The sequence below is a fragment of the Rhinolophus sinicus genome, chromosome 3 (assembly GCF_057876585.1).
Source record: "Rhinolophus sinicus isolate RSI-liver-muscle chromosome 3, RSI-T2T, whole genome shotgun sequence".
NCBI lineage: Eukaryota > Metazoa > Chordata > Mammalia > Chiroptera > Rhinolophidae > Rhinolophus > Rhinolophus sinicus.
The window spans coordinates 147,731,854-147,754,199 of record NC_142503.1 but is presented as its reverse complement, the minus strand read 5'-3'; the positions used below and the strand labels follow the sequence as shown (position 1 = coordinate 147,754,199).

General features: G+C 36.8%; 1 protein-coding gene and 1 long non-coding RNA gene across 5 annotated transcripts in view; one reads left to right on the top strand and one right to left on the bottom strand.

Annotated features, from left to right (window-relative positions):
• The window catches only part of UNC13C (unc-13 homolog C), a 505,001-nt gene that overhangs the window by 480,148 nt on the left and 2,507 nt on the right, over positions 1 to 22,346 (bottom strand). The gene's annotated exons all lie outside the window — the stretch shown is intronic.
• Positions 18,756 to 22,346, top strand: part of LOC109455492 (uncharacterized) — a 108,270-nt gene continuing 104,679 nt past the window's right edge. For both annotated transcript variants that reach the window (XR_012494750.2, XR_012494749.2), the window contains exon 1: positions 18,756 to 18,889. This is a non-coding gene — a long non-coding RNA (uncharacterized LOC109455492). The remainder of the gene's footprint in view (positions 18,890 to 22,346) is intronic.

Here is a 22,346-nt window from a genome sequence, read left to right as displayed (position 1 = left end):
CTGCATGTCTGACCTACTATTCTGCATCTGCTTAATCCCTGCCCCTAGCCCTATAGGTAACCTCACTTGTCCCGCCCCTTTATTTGCATCAAGTTTGCCCTAAACTCAGGGACTGTGCTAGGATTGTAATTAATCCCCCACCAGAATAGAGCAAGAAAGACTGATTCTCACTACAGCACCGCCTCAGCAGTGAATACCCTGTACTATAGGATTGCTGGTTTACATTTTTTCCCAAAAATACATAAAAGAAACACATAAAAATGGTTCCCCAAATAGCGGTTCAACAGTAAATTCCCGGTGGTTTGGAAAGTCCTGACAGAAAGTTCCCATCAGGTGGAGGACGAGCTGCTGCGGCAGAGAGGGAGTGAACCTACCCAAGTGCACGGAGGTTCCTCGGAGCGAGACGGCCCGTGCACAGCACTGACCAGCACGCTGACCATGCAACTTCATACACACAGCAAAGGAGGACACCAGGGAAGCTGAGGATGGAGGGGAAAGCTAGCCACACCAAGAGCTAGTGAGGAGCCGTAGGGACTGACGAAAGGAAGCCACAGAGGAGTTGAAACCAGGCAGGGGATGAGAACATAACCGGATGCTAAAAATCAAGTTTTCAAAAGCCTCTTCTAGAATTTTTGCATTGGATAAATAAAAATGCATACCTGTTTTATATCTATTTTTTCATGTGCAGGTATAAAAGAACTGTATGCACAATATAACTGACAGTCACAGGGGTGACCATGACGATGAAAATTGCTGGAACACAGTAACATGTAAAATGATGTTCTTGTGAATGATTCACTTTTTTTCCTTATGATAAGGCAAAAAGAATAAACCAATACATATTAATGTTTTCCAGCAAAAATGATCAAGCAAGAAAGTGACTAATAGGCTTATCCTAAGCTAGTACACTTAAAAAAATAATAATAAACAGAGACTTATTTCTCCAAGAATAAAGGCCAGATAATGTACGTCCTCCTTAATATAGTTAATCAGATATTTTGTGAATTTCTGCATTGAATTATAGCCCATCTGTATTTTTTACTCACTTTTATCATTGCTCTTTGGGTTAGGAATAAACAATGACATCTAGTACTAGTATTTCTATAAATACTTGGGAGTCTACAAAGTATTTTGTGTGTATCAAGTCATATGCTCTTCATGGTAACCTTGTAAGAGTATTATCTCCATTATGGTTAGACACGGTGAATCTCATAGATGCTAAAGTAGTTGCCTGCATCTCCTGTTCCAAAGCTTCCTTCCTTCACTGTAATAACTTACATTCTCCTTACTTTAGACCTTTAATATTGCAGTAGCTTACTGATCTCCTAAAGTAATATTCTCCATCATTCCAAACCATCCCATGAACTGATTTCCGTCTAATCTTTCTTCCTTAAATGTCATTTTCCTCTTCTTAATCTCCTACTAAAGACTATTTCACATCCTCTACTCTGGGCCACTCATGGTTCCACGGATCCACTAAGCTTATTCTTTTGTGGGTGGTTTCTTTTATACTTGTTCTTTACTCTGCCTGGAATGTCCCCAGCTAATCTGGTCTCAATCTTCAAAGGACAGATAAACACTAATCTTTTCCACAAAAGTTTAAGTCATCTTTTCTTTTACCTACAGTCCTTATAGTCTGAACCACGATATTTAGTCCTTAATTAATCTCTTTAAACTATTTACCAAATAGCTTTGTACATGATTTTCCTTTTTAATATATATTATATACCGAACACTTTCTTGAGTGTTCAGTGTAGCTTTCTATATTAATGTTTGGTAGCAATCTCTGCAGTAGCCACTGTTATTAATCCCCATTATACAGATGAAGAAACTGAAAACCTGAGTAGCTAGCCCAAAGCCACACAGCTCAGAAATGAGGCAGCTAGAATTGCAACCCAAATTAACTGGCTTCAGAGTCCATTACACGAAGTAAATCTATAACAAGAAATTATGAATATTGCTGACAAATTGTACATCGATTAGATGCCCATATATCTAATTAATGAAATCTAAAGAGCTCTACACTTTCAGAGTCTCAATAAAAATGTGTTCACAAAGTATTCTTTATAGATGATTAGGTGCAACTAGCTCACTTTGTTCAATTATTTCTACCTATCCAAAAATTAATTCTGATGCCAAGAGCATATCCTTAAAAGCAACACAATGGGAGAGTAATTAGTGAAAATTTCAGACTAATTTCTAACTGACCGATAAGTAGATGGAAATATCTTCTACCACATTAATTCAATTGCTGGGAAAATGCAAATTGAAAACCAAAATGAGATACTATTTCATACACACAAAAATGACTGCAATGTAAAAGACTGGCTATACCAAATGCTGAAGAGGGTGTAGAGAAACTGAAACCTTTATATATTACAGAGCACAATGTTAAAGAATATAATCACTTTAGAAAGTTTTTGAGTTTCTTATGAAATTAAACCTACATTTACACTATGACTCAGCAATTACATTTCTAAGTATTTACCCAAGAGAAATTAAGACATATTTTTTCAAACAAAATTGTACGATAATTTCTATGGCAGTTTTATTAATAATAGTCCAAAATTGGGGAAATATCCATCAGGAAAAGAATGAATATAGAAATTAGAGTATATCAAAATAATGGAATACTAACCAGGAATAAAAAAGAATCAACCACTATTACATGTACACCTCAAAAATATTATGTTGAGCAAATGAAGCCAGACAAAAAGAGTGAGTATGCTATGATTCCATTTATATTAAGTTCAAAGCAAGACTAACCTGTGGTAATAAAAATTTGAAAAGTTGTTGCCTATGAAGGGTGAGCATTGACTTGAAGGTGAAGGAGACATGAGAAAACTTTTGAGGGTGATAGAAGTGCTCTGTATCTTAATTGGGGTGGTAGGTACGTTCAGTTTTCTAAATTCTTCAAATTAAATAAGTCCTATTCCAACGAAAATAGGTAAATAAAAATATAAACAAAAACATAACATGTACGTTGATAATGGAAGTAGCACATGAGAAGCAATTTCATGAAATGGTGGAAACTGGTTTAATTAATTGTTGTATAAAAATTAGGTCTCCTTTTAGTTGCCCCATTTCGTGTCATTTCAGAGCATGCAGCACACAGAAAAAGTAGTTGAACAATGCACTCAAAGACATAAAGTTCTAAACAGAAAGACAACATAGTTGGGCAACAAAGGTTCTTTAGACATTCAGCCTCATCACAAAGACCAGGCCGCAATTCTCATATCTGCTTGGAAATCCTCTAGTTGACATAGAAAAGCCTCCTTGACTAAGGACAGATTGAAGCTATCCAGTCACCCAGTTGGAACAATTTCAGTGAGTCTTCAGAAAGATATTTATTTCAAAGCTGTGCATCTCGAAGATACAAAAATCTCTTCTTTCCAAGGGTCATCTCTCCTGTGCTTTTGATGGACTCATCACCTCTAAGGTAATGCTCCAGCAATTACCTCTTCTCTTGCTCATATCATAAGTCTCTTTCTCTCTACAGGGTCCATCCAAGCTAAGCAATAAGTATGTTAACATCTCATCCAATTATAAAACAAACAAACAAACAAACAAACAAAGGATAGCCTCCAGCCTTCCTTCAACAGCATCACCTTCTCAGGCTATTGCACCTTCCACCTAACTCCTCCAAAGCATAGAGGAGACCTGCTGTCTGTACTTTCTCATGAGTCCATCTTCAACTTCTTGCTGTCTGGTTCCAATCCCATAACTCTACTAAAATTTCTCTTTTGGGGGGCATGAATAATATTTGTATGAAACCTTAATAATATTTGTATAAAATCCCCAAGATTAGGTAGCCTCTCTGGACATCGCTATTTTAACCGGAGTGGTCAAATAATGAAAACAGGGCCAATCAAATTTTGTCTCTTGGGAATTGGGAGTCGGAACATGGAAACTCTCAGATTTCTAGGCATTTCAACAAGAAAGCAACATAAAGTTCCGACCTGAACAGTCAACTTTTAAACTTTGTAAAAATTTAGCAGTGAAAACGTATTTTAAGTAAAAGAAAAGAGTGCAGACAGAGGGTCCAATGCAGAAAGGAGAGAACATATGAGCACAGAAGGAGTTTGTTTCTGATTGTTCTCTGGGCCTAGGTCTGGGGCCATTACTAGTTTTGTCTAAGGTATGGTAAGATATCATTTTAAATAAGTGTTCTTCTTTAGAAACAAGCCCTAACAGGATCGTTCACTGGTCTGTCTTCCTCTTTCCAAACTTCTTTTATTCCCCTTTCTTCTAACAACCAAATCAATATATTTGCATCTAGCTTCTCTTCTTTGTATTAATTCCTATTTATGTGTTGACCAGTTTGATCTGAATGATCATTATCATCTCAAATACAATATTTCATCTTTATTCTTAAACTATAATATTCTCTAAGTTTCTCATACAGTACTTATTAACAAACCCAACATTCTTTTATTTATATGACTGGAACTCCAGTTTCCTCTGATTTCCTCTATTTCTTTCTTCCAAACTTCTAACCAGTTCTAAATCTTATAATCCTTAACTTTACAATTTCTCTCATTCCCTATACCTCCAGTCCATTTCTAGATCTACTATTTTGGTTCAGGCTCTCATCAATAGTCACTTGCGGTCATTATCTTCATTTAGAAAAGAAAATTCATGACAAAAATTAAACATTTTTATGTATTCCTAAAATATTCCAATTATACTATACACATTAAAAAAAAAACATAATTTTACTTAATCTCACCTCAGACTTTTTAACTTGATTACTGATATGACTTCCTAGCTGTTCTTCTCACCTCACTGATTATGTATAACTCTAGATGTGTCTTTGTTCTGTAGTAAAAGCAAGAATTTTAAAGTTTAATGAATGTTGCACAGCGTGGCAACAGACCAAAACTTAGAGGCTTACATAATTAGTATCCTTCCTCCCCTTCCCTTTTGAGTATTAGAGTCAGTGCAATTCTCCTCAAACAATGGAACTTGCTCTGATTCTAAATCTTGGGTGAAAGTCAATTACTTATGCTTCAAAGCATGCAAGAAAAATGGGTATGACACTTATAACCAAAATTAAAATTAGTGTCTCACTAAACAGAGCTGCAATTTCATCCTTTTCCTGTTATCACAAGGTGCTTTTAAAGAAATTCCATAAAGAAGTTATTTCAAAATATCTAATAAAAAGACATATTTTAACTTTTTCAGCAAAGGTAGAACATATTCCATATAATGATAGGTAATACATGCCCCTAGTAAAACATTCAAAAATCAAGTAAGTTCTTTAAAACTTTCTTATATTTTTATTATGGTATGCTAAATTATACATGTAAAAGTCTCTTAACTTAAAACTAAATATGCTTAGCATAAGCCAGCTCTTACCTCCAAGAGCATTTTGAAATAAATAATCATAACAGATGCAGTTGGTAATTATCTATGGGAAATCTAGGTGCTGGTGTAATTGAAATAAGAAAATAGAAAGAAATTAAGAAGGGAATACAAATTTTTTGCTTAACTAATAACCACAGAGGTAAACATATACAATGTCTATGTATCCAAATTTAAGTTTTCCAGAGTCCCTTCTCACAAAAGAAGGTAAGTTTTTCTTCCCTCCCACAAATCCACATTAAGCTCAGACTCTGGTTATAGTATCTGTTTGTCAGCACTCCTCTCCCAATGTAGCTCAGACTCTACTTAGGCCTTAAGGAAAGCTCAAAAAAAAAAAGACCCAGAAGAATGCAGTGGGAAATTAGAGAGACTGTTTTTAACACCCAAGAACCTCAATCTGTTAATTTTTAAAAACATTAAAAAATATAATATTTAAAAATAAATTTTTAAAAGTAATCAGTGAGAAAGCCCTCTGAGTATACTTCTGTGCCTCAGGAGGAGGAAGGGCAGAGAAGCGGTACCCCAGAGAGCACACACATTCTGTATACCCTCAATATTAAAATCAGTATAATCTCAATTATAATATTTGCATTTCAGCCTCCAATCCAAGTCTACCGTCAGAATCAATGGAAATGTAAGGTGTGGCATAGCTGTGGTGTGCCACACAAATATTGGCTTTAGGACTGTCACTCATTTCTCCAACTGCTAAGAGTGTTTTGTTAATTCCCAAAGACACATCGCTGAGTCACTGTCTGACACTGGCCATGGCCAAAGGGTTATCCCCCTGCCTTGGCGCAGCCCAAATTCAGTGACTAATTGATATGGGTGTTCAAATGCCTAGCACCTTGACTTAACACAGGGGCCATCTCAGCATCAGAGCTTCCAGTAGGATTGATTGAGGCCTCTGTTGCAAATGCATTGCATTTCACTTCTCCCTCTACCCAATCCAAAAGGAGACAGACAGAGAGAGAGAGAGAGAGAGAGAGAGAGAGAGAGAGAGAGAGAGAGACTGGCTGTTTCATAGTTTGTTTCCCAGGGAACCTGACTTAAGAAAGTTGGTAGGTAACAAGGGAGAACTGAGAAAGTAACTCTAAATTGAGATATTTGATCTGGATCCTCTCTGTTGGACTGGCAATGAGAACCTAATCATTGATTCTGTGTGGAAAACTGATAGCCTATGCCGATCCGTAGCAAAGCAACTGTTAAAATATTCATGAGTAGTGGACTGGAGTGAGAAACCAGTGGAAGGGAATTAATTCATGTATACAATGTCTCATGTTATTTCACAGGCTGAGGAGAGGAAGTGATTAGCACAATGGAATAGAATACCTGTCGCTGGGGCCTCTTGATGTACTGGACAAAAACAATGAAAGGCTAAGAGTGTTAATCACCAATTTACAGCTAAGTGTAAAGACAATGGCAGTTCATGTCATCAGATAAATAAACTTTCAGCTCTTGCAGCAGATCCAGGAATTAATTATGAGAGAGGCAGAGCTCCAGAGAAGGTTTAATTCTCAAGGTTAGATATGCTAAGGTCAGGGCCTTAAATAATAAATAAATAAATAAATAAATAAATAAATAAATAAATAAGGGACTCTATGTCATGAGATGGGGACATCTGGGAGAATTCACTTAAAATTCTTGAAGCTGCAGATTCCCCGAATCGTCTAGACTGTAAAAGTGACCTGCTCCTCCCAGTGAGAGGCTTACTCTACACCCTCACATGAAGACTTCTATTTTTAGAAGTCTCTGACTTGCAAGAAAATCTGTGTACCATCCACTGAGATTGACCACAAATATCTGCATGGACCATCAGAACAGTAACTAGGATAAAGGCAACACAATCCGGCCGAGCAAACGTCAGGTCTGCTAAGGGAGGAAAGAGATTATATGTTAAAGAAACTATACTCGCATGTTGAAGAAAGAGGACCTCGCCAACATATGTGCTCCACTAAGAACTGAGAAAGACTTATAAACTGGATTCTGTAGGTGCTAGATCAATGGGGAGGTATGTAAAGTGAATGTCAACTATAATTTAAAAAAAAAAAATAGTTATGGAGATATAAAGTATAGCATGGGGAATACAGTAAATAATACTATGTACAGTGTCAAATTGGTAATAGACTTCTTGGGGTTATCACTTTGTGAGGTATATAAATGTCTAATCACTATTTTGTTTTGTAAACCTGAAACTAATACATTTTTTAAAAGTTAAATAGGGAAGAATTTATTGCTATGGAAATACTCTCCTATAACACTGAATTTAACACCTGGCAAGAACCATGGGAGTTAATATTAACACAAAGCTATGGTGGTTCTTTGAAACTTGGAAAAAATTTTGGCCTGCACTGAGTAGAAATAATATAGCAAATAGTAGAGAAAAAGATCAAACAGTAGAGAAAGAGATCATAAGTCTCAGAGAAGTGGATGTGCTAGAGTAGATATACTACGTAAAGCCAGTAACTCATCAGCCAAAAACGTTCCATGGGAAGACACATCAGTTACCAATGTGATAAGTAATGGTAAGATCCTCAGTGATATCACTGAGTAGCTCAGGGGTAGCTATCCTTAATAGGCCAGGGATGTTACAGAACTATGCCCTGATAACAATGGCAACGATAGGATCCCCAAAACAACTGAAGTTAGGTAGTAGCATTTAACTATCAGAAACAAGGTGGGTACAATGATCATAATAAGCTACAATGTTGGAGTGGCAGCCATGAGACAACTTAAGAGAGAACTATGGAGATGACTGATGAAATGCAGTTCCTACAGGTTAGATAAATGCACACTACTCAACAGATAATGTTTAATTTATACAAGCAAAAGAAGTCATGGATAGATAATCAGAAGATTGAGGATAACCTCCCCGATAAGAAGATAGATCTCTTGCCTAGTTTCTGGACCTGAGCCAGTACTCAAATCCAGAGCCCAATGACTGAAGGAAAGACCAGATCTCTATAAGGTTTATACCTTCATCAAAGGAACCTATTTTGGGACCATGGACTCATCCAGAGCTAATTTTTTTCAGTCTTCAAATGTATAATTGGAATGAACATGTGGTAGTTGGCAGAACCTCCACGTTGATTCCTTGGCCTGATAAGAGCTATCATAGTGGGGAAGACCAAGATAATAAATAAAAACATCAGCACATCCTGGGACTGCAAAGATTAGTACTATTGACATTTTAAGTGATAAAAGGGCAGTCGTCCGTGTTTAATCCATCTCTCTTAGTTCACCAGATTTGCTCCTTCGAAACCTGATAGATCCTAGTGGATGACAGTGGACTACCACAAACTCAACAAAGTGCCGCCCCAATTGCAGTGGGTGTGCAGATGTGGTGTCTTTGCTAAAGCAGTTTAACACAGCCTCAGATACATAGTATGTGACCACTGAACTGGCAAATTTATTTTTTTCTATCCTTATCAGGAAGATGGCTCAGAAGCAGTTCACATTTAGTTGGGCAGACAAGAATATACACAGCCCCAGGGATGTGTTCATTCTTCTACCATACACTGGGTCCTAGACCATCTAAGTGTTCTGAAGAACATCACATTGGTCCACTACATTGAAGATATCCTGTTAACTGTATCCAGTGAGAAAAAAAAAAAAAAAATGGCAAGAAAGTAAACAAAAAGCTGAGGCACATGAGTTCCAGATTAACCCTATGAGGATTCAGAGACCCACATCAGTGCAGTTTTTAGGGGTATTCTAGAAGATATCTCCTTCAAAGTAAAAAAAAAAAAAAAAAAACTAAATCATTTATTTTCACATCCAAAGTATGGTAGCCCCTTCAAGTTTTGGAAGTAATAAAATCCATAGTTGGAAATACTACTCTGACCTATCTGCTGGTGATACGAAAGGCTGGCATGGCTTTGATCCTGTAGACAGATATATCTGTGATGATAAAGTCACCTTGGGGAATTTATGGTTAGCCCCACTAGGAGAATCAAATGTTGACCCTGGATTCTGGAGAAAGTTTCTGCCATCTGCAGTAGAGACTTATATACTATTTACAAAAATATTTCCCAGTCTGCAATTGGGTTCAAATATGTACAGAGCACTTGAATATGTGGCATCAGTTGACCATGCTTCCAAAACTACCTATCATGAGCTGAGTTCTGTCCAACTCACCAAATCATGAGACTGGGTAAATCGAATAGCAATCTGTAAAACGGAAATGGTATATCTGGAATTATGAGACATGGAAAGAATCACGGGGCACTAGTAACCTGCATGAGTATGTGTCCTAGAGCTTAGTACCTAGAGCTTTGCACTGTTGTTCAACAGTTAATCCTTGAACAACGGGTTTGAAATGCATAGGTCCACTTACATGTAGCTAGTTTTCAAAAAACACCTGTACTGTTTTCAGTGGTTGGGAGGCTAAGGATGTGTAGGGCCAACTGTATGCATTGTTCTATGCCATTTTACATAGGGGACTGGAGCATCCGCATACTTCGGTATCTTTGGGGGTCCTGGAATCAACTCTCCACAAATACCAAAGGACAACTAGGTTTTTGGAGTCAAAAGTTATATGCAGATTTGTGACTGCATGAGGGGTCAGTGCCCCTAACTCTTGCATTGTTCAAGGTCAACTGTTTCATATGTCTATATTTGTATCTCTATCCTCATTGGAAGATATCCCTTATGGACAGCTAAGAGCAGGAAAAAAAATCTGAACTTAGTGTATGGATGGGTTATCTCAGTATGTGGGTGTCTTAATATGTGACAGTCCATGAAAATGGACTACTGCTACACAGTCCCACTCAACGTGGCACTGAAACTCAGAAAATCCTCCCAAAGGGCAGCATTTGAAATGGGTTACCTGATCATCCACTTTGTGTGGAAAGAGAAAGAGCCCACGGTAAGAATATATCGGTTGGCTAATTTCTCAGGAGACTGTAAAAAGGAAAATTGGAAGATAAGGGTCAAAGAAAACTAGGGAAGAGGCATGTGGATGGCTAAACGGAAATAGCTTGAAGTGTGAAATTGTTGTGTTGCATGTTGAGGCTCACCAGAGAGCATCCATAGGGAAGTAGCAATAAATAACCAAGTAAACAGAACGATTTGACCAATTGTGGTTGAAGTGGAGATTATGCATGGACTCAAAGCCTGGGCTCCTATTCACCAAGGCTGATCTAGGTAATGCTGCTGAATATCCAACCTGCCAGCAACAGTGACCAATGCTGAGCACTTGATGCAACATCTTTCAAAATCAAGTAGCCACTTGATAGCAATCGATTACATTGAACTTCTACTCTAGAAAGGGCACACAGGGCAGTACTTCACTTTAATGGGAATCAACACATCTTCAGATATAAATTTCACTTTGCCACCCACATAATTTCATCTCAGACCAAGTGGACTACTTCATAGTAGTGGATGTACAGCAGTGGACTCACGACCTCTGGTTCCCAAAGGGGGACGGCTTCTATGAGGACACATAGTCAAAGGACCAGGAAATCTTAAAGCATGATGGCCATCTGGTCACTTTAGACTTATGGCAGGAGGAACTGACTTTGATTATCAGAAGGTAGGGCTGAAATTACACAATAGGACCAAGGAGGAAAATGTTCGTCACCTAGATAAGCCACTGAGGAAACTCTTTATAATCCCTTTCTTGATTTGATGGTAAATGGATAAGAATGGCAAAATGACCAAGGGCTCAGACCTCTTAGTAATGATAACCCAGGTCACCCCATGAGATAAGCCACCTAAACCTGCAGAGGTTCTAGCCATGGGAGGAATAGCAGGGAGGTGATGTGTTGTGGTCTTGAGAGTAGAGTGGTCTTGAGGGCTCTAGTTCATGCCAACAACCTTCTTTCTGTAAGTTTCCCCCAGGAAAAGAGACCAGCACCTATTCCAGATAAAACATATAAAACAAGTGGGTTTGATTGGCATACACGGCAGACTATAATGGAGGCCAGGGTGTAATACCTTCAGGGCCAAGGTCCTCATTCCCCTGAGTCAACCTCTAGGAATGGCCCTCAACTGAAAGTAGTCTCGGTGCCTACATTGGCACAGATATCAGTTCACAGCTTTTTCATCCTGTCTCTGAATATGCTCTAGTTTTGACCTTTAGACTATATAACTCCAGATCTACAAAATATATTATCTTTAGTTTCACATCACACGTAGCAGAGACAGCTGATGGGTAACAAAGAATAATAATAATAGCTGCCATGTAATATTTGCTTGCTTTGTTCTAGGTACTATATGCTGAGTATGTTAAAATGTATCTCATTTAACCATTGCAGCAATCCTCTAAAAATTGTATTATACTATTCCTCTTGTAGAGAAAAAGAAACTGTGGCCTGGCACAATTAAGCATCTTGACTAAGACAGCAATTATACAGATGGTGTCAAAAAAATGTATACACATTTTAAGAAAGGAAAAAACTATATTAAAATTATACTGGTGGGAACTACTTTGAGCACCTCTTATGATTGCAGAAGTCAAACGTGACTTGGATTCATCTTTTGTTATCAGTATATATTGAGTATTACAATTTTAATAGTTTTTTTTCCTTTCTTAAAATGTGTATACATTTTTTGGCACCCTCAATAGAAAGTGATAATGTCTGCAACTGAATACAGGATATAAAATTCCAAAGCCTTCCCTTTATATCACTATGTTATACAGGTAAACTTCAAAGTAGGAAAAAAAATACATACTTATGTCAGGAAGAACCTAATTGAATTTAAACTGCCTGATTATCCATTTAAATATATTATTAAATATGTTAAATGTAAATGTTGTAAATATTCTACTGAAAAGGCCTATATTGGTATATTGTACATCACTTAAGAAATCATTCTTGGTGGATCTGTATTAGAAATTGCATCTCCAAGGCAGATTGTCCATGGCCCAGCTATGTTCAAGTACGGAACATAATTCTAAATCAAAGGTTTTCTAACATCTGACGGAGCTCTCGGCCAGTTGGTCTGAGCCTTGGAGCTGAGGGGCACAGAAATGCCTGGCACTCAAAATACAAATTTTGTGAAGTAAATAAATTTTGCTCCCAACAACTTGGCCTTCTCTTTGGTCACCTTTTCTGCCCCACTTAATGATTCTTTCCTCTGCCTGAAGTATCCAATCATTCAGGTCTTACCTGGCCTACCACAACTTTCAGGAAAGAATCTGATGACTAAAGATGTTAATAACAGATGCAGCCTAAATTATTTATTTTTCTGGAATAATTAGAATTTTAGAGTAACAATGAAAGCATTAGCATTCTGCAGGGGGGGAGGATTAGGTTGTTTTTGTTTTTGTTTTCTAAACATAAGAACTTCATGACCCTGAAATCTAACCAAATAAACAAAAAGTACTTTGCTACTCCTAACACACCAAGTTTACTTTCCTTTAAACTATTTTTTCAGTCTCCACAGGTTCAAACTTTACTAGCAGTAAGACTATAAATCCACCTGCACAATAAAAAAGAAAGTACAAAGAAAATTTATAATTTTTGTAAGGTAAAATATATAATTTTGTGCGGTAGAAAATACATGGACATTTATCTCTACTGAAAAAAATGTTAATAAATTACAAATTTTTACCATATAACATTTAGGTGTGACTCCAATATGTCCCTTATATACAAATATAACTAAGAGAATGAGACGCAAAACAGGTATGCTTTAATAGAAAGAGGGATAAAAAAAATAGAATGGAGAATTGGGTTAAGGTGAGGAGACAGAGATATTCGTAAGTAGTCATGGCTTATTTACCTTTTGGACAAGCTGATCCCCTTTTATGAGTTCTTCCCCAAGTAAGTAATCCCTACCTCGTTACCCAGAACGATAGTGCTGTTCGTGGTTTTTACAAATTTAGTTATGCATCAATGTAGGCAAGTTCATACTTGAAAAATAGATTAGTAATGGGTTGATACTTGCTTTACAAAGATATTTAGCACAGTTTTCTAGAAAACAAAAAAAGTCAGCTCCCTAGAGAATTTAACATTAATACTAGCTTGCAGATATTTTGGAAACCCACATTTTGTATACATTTATAGACACCTGAATACATAGTCAGAAAGAATAGTCCCTCTGGTTGTATTTGGCTGTGTGTTTGTATTCAACAGTAAAACGAGAAAGGAAGAAAAGAAAGAAGGAAGGAAGGAAGGAAGGAAGGAAGGAAGGAAGGAAGGAAGGAAGGAAGGAAGGAAGGAGAAACAGGTTTTACATGGCATAATAAACAAAATATATAATCCTGTATCTGTCAAAGAAGAAATCTATATATTTAATGGAAAAATAGGTGAAGCATGAGGAATTAGTTTTAATTCAAGGCCATTGCCCTGCCTTGGTCTCTTTAGAAATTATTTTGACTAATAATTGTTTTTTCAATTTTTATCCCTGAATTTCTTACCAGGCTATTATTTCAGGCAGAGATCAAGAAAGCTTGCCTGTTTTTTAACACTTAAGCAGTATTTATCAGAATTTGTTGATACTTTTCCAAGATTATAATTGAGGTTGCATAACTTTACCTTCATTGGTAAATGCAAATTAAGCCAGGGTTCAGGTGAGAAATATCTGATCACAATTGGAAGGGTAGCTATTTATTTAACAAATTCCAAAATATTGAACAATATGCTGACATTAGGGAAACAGCTCAGTTTACTCTGTGATGTTCTGCTCACACCAAACATGGCATTTCTCTGGCTTCTCTCCCTAAGGAGGCTATGAGTCCCTCCTTTGAAAAACTATACCAGTACCTTCATGGTATTCTACACAGATCGGGTTACTAGGGAAGATGAAGAAGCGAAAGATATATTTGGGAAAAATTAAACTAGCTAGAAATTGGATTTGAACTTTAAAAAAATTAAATACCTACAGTATGGAGATATCAATATTTTACTCATTCACCCAACAAATATTTATTGAGCACCAGTTATGTATTGTGACCTGCACCGGGGGTCTCAATGGTGAGCGAAACAGCAATAGCCCCTGCCCTGTATAAGATCAGAACGAACAGGGAGATTCATTTAAAAGAGTGATTTCAATAAATGATAGTATTTTCTTTCCAACCATTTCCACCAGTAAGTGACTCCTTGATGTCTACTCCGTGAAATTCAGATCCACCAACAATCCTGCTCCTCACCACATAATCCCTGCTTTAACCCAAGACATCTTTTTACTGCTTTGCTTGAATAGAATATACTTTAATGCCTCCTTGCCAGACTACTAACATTTTTGCTATATGACTCTTATAATTCCTTCCTTCCACTTGTAGTTCATATTTAGCCCATGTTCACTACTCCGGCAATCCCACCCCCCCACACACACCAACTTAATTCACTCCTTGTGTAATAATTTGTGTTCATGTTTCTGTCCCCCAATAGATGTAAGAGCTTTTGAAGGCAGGTCCTCTTTTTATCCATTTTCACATTTCTTCTGTAGAGCCTAGCTAAGTACTCAAAGTCATCTTATATATCAGAAAAAGTTTGTTGTTCTCCACTCACACGGACATTGTTATTTCTTTTTGCCCCACAAGCATTTCCTCTGCCTTGAATATTCTTGTTGACCACTCATCATGATCGATGTCATCCCCGTTCCTTCAATATACCGAGAAAAACTCTTTTAAACACTACCTTTTGTTATTAATAATGTCAAACATGGGAAACTGCTGATTGGTATCCCATCAGAACCATTTTAATTCTCCAGGATTTTTTTTCCCCTCTGCAACTGAGATAGGTAAGCATTCTAGTTTTGTTGCACATAGAACAATGGCACAATTCTTGTCCTCAAGGAGTTGACAATCTAGTGAAGAATGGAAGAAAATGCAGGTACAGGTCCTGGGAATTCAGACCAGACCAGCTTGGGGAGAGGAAGGGGCCCCTGGAAAGGCCAGCCTTTTGGCCTCTGCACAGGTAACCACACATTAAAACCACACAGACACATCTTGCATGGCATTGAACTTGCTTTCCTTCTCCTGCAAAGCTGCTCACAGTCCTGTAATTAACCCAGAAAGAATCCCCTAGACTCCAAGTGTTTTATACCTAGTCTAATTCGGACAAAGCAGCAGCTCAAAATGCAGGAGATATATATATATCAGAAAGATGCGGGAGATGTCCCTCAGGGAGCCTAAAGCATACAGCAAGAGAAAATGTAAACACAGTCACCTTGCTGTGCTGGGATTTCTGAAATGTAAATTTTGTTGGCATGTGTCAAATTCAAGCTTGGTTTTCTTCTGTTGTCTGTCACACTCCTGCCCCACCTTCTTCCACAGCTACCTGCTGAGTCCTCAGGATGCTCAGACTCCTGTCAATAGTCATCTAAGCAAAATGTAATTAAGATAAACCTACTAGTATTCAGAAATATGGAAAATATACTGCCTTTCACACATAGAGTTGATGTTCTAGTTCGTCTTCAGTAGGATGCTAGCTTTGAACCACTTTTCTGGGAAAAGAGATGGATTTTGCAAAACAGTAATTGCTTTTCTATTCCTCTTTATGACCAATTGTTTCCCTCTTACAAAATGATGTGCTGGGATCCAGGTATGTGTCTTGGGTCAGCATATTTCCCTCAGTACTAATAATCAATCCGTATAGGAGTTAACTTACTTTCAAAAGGTCATTTCTACTACCTTTCACACCAAATCAATAGAATTCTGATTACCCAGCCAGCCATCCCTCATTGCTACCACTGTGTTATTTAACTAAATAGAAAATGCCTATTTCTCCAAAATATCTACTTATCAACTTGAAATAATCAGAAAGTATTAAATAATAACCAACTATGCTAAACATAACTTAACACTTGAAAATGGAAACAATCACTAAAGGGAATCCTTGAGAATCTTCCATGCCATCATAAAGAATGTATGGTTATTGTACAACATTGCAGGTATGACACTTTAACCTAATCTGTAAGTAGCATGATCATGTATAAATATCTATCATATTATTCTTGTTCTAAAGCTACTGCCACACATTAATTTATCAGTAATGTTTGAATTTCTGATAAATAAGAGTTCACAGTATCTCTCGATTCAATTTTATATCGCTTGGTTTTATCACTCATTAATATTCACAGACATATGAGAATACAGTTTTTTGTATTAAAATATGAACAGGTATTACTTTTTGGTCTATTTTTTATCTGGTATTAAGCAGAACAATAAATCATTTGTCCTCAAGGAGTTTTAGATAACTGAACTAAGAGATTATGTTCACAATAAAAAGTGAGACAATATGTAAATTAACTGAGAAACAATTGAAAAACAGACATCCAGAAATGGTAACTACTATAACAAGTACTTTCTCAGTGCTCTTATATTTTATAACTCTAATTAAATTTGACATTTGAACTTTGTGTCACCTCTAGTGGACTTTTAAAATATTCTGCGTTATAAGAAACATCATCTCCATTTTCATGGAAGGAAGCTTTGTATTTCAAACACAGCCATCAGCAGATAACATTTTGTGGGTAGATCCTGAAGGGTAAACAACTGGAGCCAACTATGAGATAAATTAATCAAGGCTTATAGTGTCAAGTGTCTTAAAAGGAAGGTAATATAAAATCTAGAAATTCACAAGGAAAATCTACAAAGCCAAGCTCAAGTTCTCTCTCAGTAGATTATAGAGTTGACCGAATATTGCCCTAACTAGTTAATATTCCCTCCTCTTAACATCATCATTAAGGAATTTAGAAATTTCAAGCTCAACCAAGGAATTTAAGGAATATTTTTGCATTCACCCTTTTCCGGGAAACTGTCCTCCAACATGAAATATAGCAGGTGAAAGCACCTGTCTGTAATCAGCTACACTGCCTCCTATTTCAAAATAAACAGATGCTATAAGAATTCCTTCTAGAAAACTACAAAAGACCACTAGGAATTCCCTGGATTTCTTTCCTCGATTGTGATTATTGCTGATCCACTGGGAGCTAGATGCTATAAAGCAGAAGCCAGGGTGTGAAAACCAATAAGGTGGATACCAGTTGGATGTGTTACAGGACTAAATAGAAGAGAGTTAAACCACAATCTACATTATCAGCTAAAGTTAAAAGGGGAAGATTTAGATCAAAGGAAGTGAGGGAGGATACAGAGCTACTAGTGAGGAAAGTATTATTTGTAGAAACACCAAACTGAAAAAGTTGCCTTTAGTGTGAAAACCCCTGATCAAGAACAGGATGACAAACATGATAGCAAATTGACACAGACCTGTAATGTGGCATAATTCTGACCTAGATGAAGTCAGTCAGGCAGCCCCCCCATTATTAATTGTTCATCTTCCACCCCTCTTGAAACTCCCCTTCTTCTGCCTTTCAGTGGTTTGTTTATCAGCTGCATGGGCACTAGATCCTGATATTTCCCGCAGATTCTGAGTGCTTCCTAAAGTCAGAGCCCTGAACAATGAGAAAACATCAGGGTCACCGGTCATACTTAATCTCTCTGCTTTCTCCCAGGACCATTTCACACTGGTATATTCTTCACGAAACCCATATCGACTCTGATATAGAAAATCATTAAAACATGTTACCTCAGAATACTATGAAAACACACTGAAGAATATTAGAATATCAGGGCCCTTGATTTCATCTAAAACAAGGTGTCCAAAGCTATTCCAGTTTGTTCTAAAATGTAGTTGCTGAGGTGACCCCTACCGTAAGTGACAGTAGAGGTTTGAGTTTTTCCTTTTTTCTTTTTGTTATTTCCTATTTTGTGTATCAGTCTCTCTCCTTCCCTTACTAGTCTTTTTTGCTAATAAAATAATATCATAGAATCCAAATTAAACATAAAAGTAAACAAACGTACTGAGCATTCACCTTCTATACACAAGACAGTGAGGAATATAAACATAACTACAATTAATAATAGCCATCACTCTTTGGGCACTTAATCTACATTATTTCATTTAAACCTCATGAAAACTCGGTGAAGCAATGCTTCCTATGGTGCCATTATTTTCGAGTTGAGAAGTTAAGATGAAGAAATATTAAGCAACTTGCCAAAGTTTAAACAGATATTTGACGGGTTTACAGTCTTGCTAGGAATTTTTTAAGTTACTGAAACAATAAAGATTTAAACTATAGGTCAATATCAAGGGAGAAATCTCACAAGAAAGTATATAATGTGTTAGTAAATTAATTGTACAAATGATTTGGCATTATATAATTGTATAAAATTTCAGTATTTGGAAACTATAAGCAATCTGTTTAATAGGGGCAGAGATTGGGTAAGGAATTAGAATGAAGTAAACCCAGGAAGGCAGTCTGGGATCTGGCTTACAAGGTGTTTTTTGCCACATTAAGTAGTTTTGGATTTATTTCATATACAATGTGGTGTCCTTGAAAGTTTTTGAGCAGGGAGTGACACGTGGCACGATCAAAACACTTTCAGGACAATGAATCTGGCAGTGGTATGCAGAACAGATGCTCAGAAGACAGGCTCATGACAGATGACACAATTGGAAGATTAGAGCAGAATTCTAGTCACAGTGATAAGAACTGGAACTAAGGTGGTGCCAGTAGAAGGAGGAAAGAAGGCACGGCTGGAAAAGGTGTACAAAAGAGAAAACGAGATTGGGTGAGTCATGAATAGGGTCATGAGAAAGGATAAGACAATGAGGATGACTTGAGATCTGACCCTGAGAGACTGAGAAAATCAGAAAAAGGAGTTGTTTGGGGAAAACTAGAAGAATTTAATCTCTTGACTTTGGTGAGATATGTAATGTCAGTCCCCTCAATGAGAACAGACAGAGTATCAAGAGAACTGCTTCCACTCGAGGCTTAATGGAGGAAAATAATTGATGTACGTGTCTGTTGTAATTTGTTGTATTTATCAAGCTTTATATGTCTTATAATTTGCTATTTTAAAAAATATGTTCTTCGTTTACTGTCTAGCCATATTGTAACATTTTATTTGGTATTTAGCACCACCTTCTAATACTATGGATTACTTTCTAAGAAGTAACTAGAATTAAGTTTATATATATAAATATATGAAATTAATCTATATAGTTTGCTTCTTACCAACCTTCTTTGAAATTAGGAAGGAAATACAAATTTTCTTAGGTTCGAGAATCTTCCCTACTTAAGTTTGCCCCTTCAGTCATGAGAGAGGCTATAATTTCCTTCTTTCTAGCATGTTCTTATGAGTATGCCCATCCAGAAGGAAAGACAGCTGGAAGGAAAGAGAGTAAATCTATCCAAATTACTAAGTAGAGTACACACATATCCTTTGTTTTTAAAAGCTCTCAATAAAACTGTTCTATGGAATGACTCTTATAAAATGAGTAGCTAATTACCCGAACACCATTTGTTTCTTGTAACAAAATGACAACATTTCAATATCTATCAAAGATGCAGCAAATATTTTATGACTCACAAATACAGTGTTTTATACGAAATATGCAATTAAGATGGAATATGATTAAGCCAACTTATCATTGCCTAGTTGTACAAAAGAAAACAAGTTGACACCTTTTTTTTTTTTAAAGTTCTAAAAGGATTGATACTGCTTCTTCAGCTTGTCAGGCAGATTAATGATATTTATAAATCACTAGCCTCATGAGAAGCAAATCAGAGTCGAGTAATTCTGTAGTGACATTTCAAATGGAGTCAACCCTATAGAGTCCACATTATGTAGATTTTATAAAATTTCAGAGTCCGAGAAGTAGAAGGGGTTCTCATTAACATCAAGCCAATAGTCTTCTTTTACAGCTAGGAAAACCGACGCTTAGAAAATGACAGCCCAAGTTTACCCAGCCAATTGGGGACTGAGCCAAGTTTTGATTAATTTCATTATTTTCTGCCTGATAGCAAAAGCACTGGACTCTTGTTGGACTGTGTGCATTAATTTTCTATTTTTTATCTCATTGGCCATTTTACCAAATAGTTCTCATTGATAAAAAAAAAAAAAAAAAAAAAAAAAAAAAAGCAGTTGTTTAGGTTTTCTCCACTATGTGCTACTTAACAATGATTTGATTTAAAATACATTGTTCTTCCTGCAGATTTTCTACAATCAGCTCAACAGTGTCCCTTCTCTCAGAATCGTGCCTCTGTGATCATGCCTAAATCATCAGTTCTTCCAAGTTGTAAAACAGAAATAGTCATCCGTGTCAGACAGCTACTTTTCTTTTTTCATTCCCTTAGATTTATTATGCCTGGAAAAGCTACTTCTAGAGTATGTTATTTCAATATATAAAATACATGAAGCAAAATATTTTTGTGCAAAACATTTTTGTCTATCAAGAAAATATATTGCATCCATTCTCAAGAACCAGAATGCTCAGAAACAAAGTATGTTTTTACCCTGAACATAGGACTTGGGCCAATGGAGACCGGCTGTTGGGGATAGAGACAGGCTGAAGGTGGAGGTGTAAAAGTCTCACAGAGACAAGAAAATATCTGAGAGGGAAACCCGTATTCTCTGATTACTCTTTTTTAATACTTGAAAAACTCTGAGTACAATTTATAATGTTGAGTGTCTATCTTGCTAACCAGCATGTATTTCCACATAATACTTTCTTAACTTCCTATGTAGGAAAAATAATATGAAACTCCCCTATTAAGATTATAATAATTTCTATGTGCTGAGGCTGAACTATACAATATAACTAGGACGTGCAAGAGACAGGAAACATTTATGCCTCCTGGATCACAGCCATTTTCACAAGAGAAGGAGAAATGAGTCAGTGTGTCTTCATTTCTACTTCTCTGGAGGACTTTTGATCTAGAGGTTAGAATACAACCTGTCTTCCTAAAAGTGCCTTAAAAGACTACAAGTGGAGCTAACAGTGCTGTGACATCCATTATCTCCACAAGGACTGCAGAACCGGGTGCTCTGTCTTCTACATGCTCCAAAGCTACAGACTGAGAGGGCTGTTAATATCCCACCTGCCTTTTTTACGCTGGAAGGGAATTGGAACCTAACCATTCAAGCACAGACAACTCAAGATCCCGAAAGGATCTTTAACAGCAATGACAACAAAAGATGCAAATTTAGCTCCTTAAATTTGCAATTATTATTTGAGTGATATTAATTTAAATGTATGTTATCAAATAAGTTAACATTAGGTTTAAACCATAATAAGTTAGAAAGTGGCTTTCTATTTTTAAAAGTGCATTTTACAAACAAATTTTGCATGCATTTAAAATTTCTAAAATGTCCAGCTGGAAGCAGAAATATCTTTTCTCAGGTGGGAATGTGATACCCATGTTTCAAAAGTTCTGGAGAAAGTCTTTCTGTAGCAAAGGCTATGGGATGGAAAGAATGAATAACAGAAGCTGATAGTATTCAAACTGAAAGACAAAGTACAGGTGGCACAGTGTCTGAGAACTCAGAAGGGCATGTGCCTTGCGTGAGCTGAGATGGTCAACAGAAATGAAAGTGCCAGGAGCACTGGGAAAAGGTATTATGTCAGAAGGGTGCTGATATTCAAAATAACAGATTTGCCCTAGATCAGTAGAGACATGAAGTGCATTCCTTTCTCAGTGACCCTTACACACACACACACACACACACACACACACACACACACACACAGAGTATAATTTATCTTTGAAATGGGAATTACCACAGTTGTCATCTCTTTTCAATGATCCATAGGTTCTTAAGTGAGTGGTTCTGTGCACCACACGCTTCATTACGTCATGTGTAAATACTAGAAACCATAGAAAGGTGTTAGATGGCCTAGGAAGGGAAATAGTTTACTTTGTTAATAGTAGGCACATGGAAAGTGAATCCTCTAGGATTATCTAACACATTTACCTCATATTTCACCTGGGCATGGATTTATCCAAGCACAAGGTAATGCCAATTTCTGGAAGAAGATTCCAAATCTGTGTGATGGAAGTCTAACAGCAAATAAACCAAATGCTAGGAATAAATCCATACCTGCTTATCCACCTTCAAATCCAAGTCTATAATTCTGTTGAAATTACTTTCTCAGTAGAATCCCACTGTGGTTTGAAAAGGCAACTTTGTATGTGAGAGTTTCAAATATTCTTTCAAATAATATTAGGTCAGTTCATTCATTAGT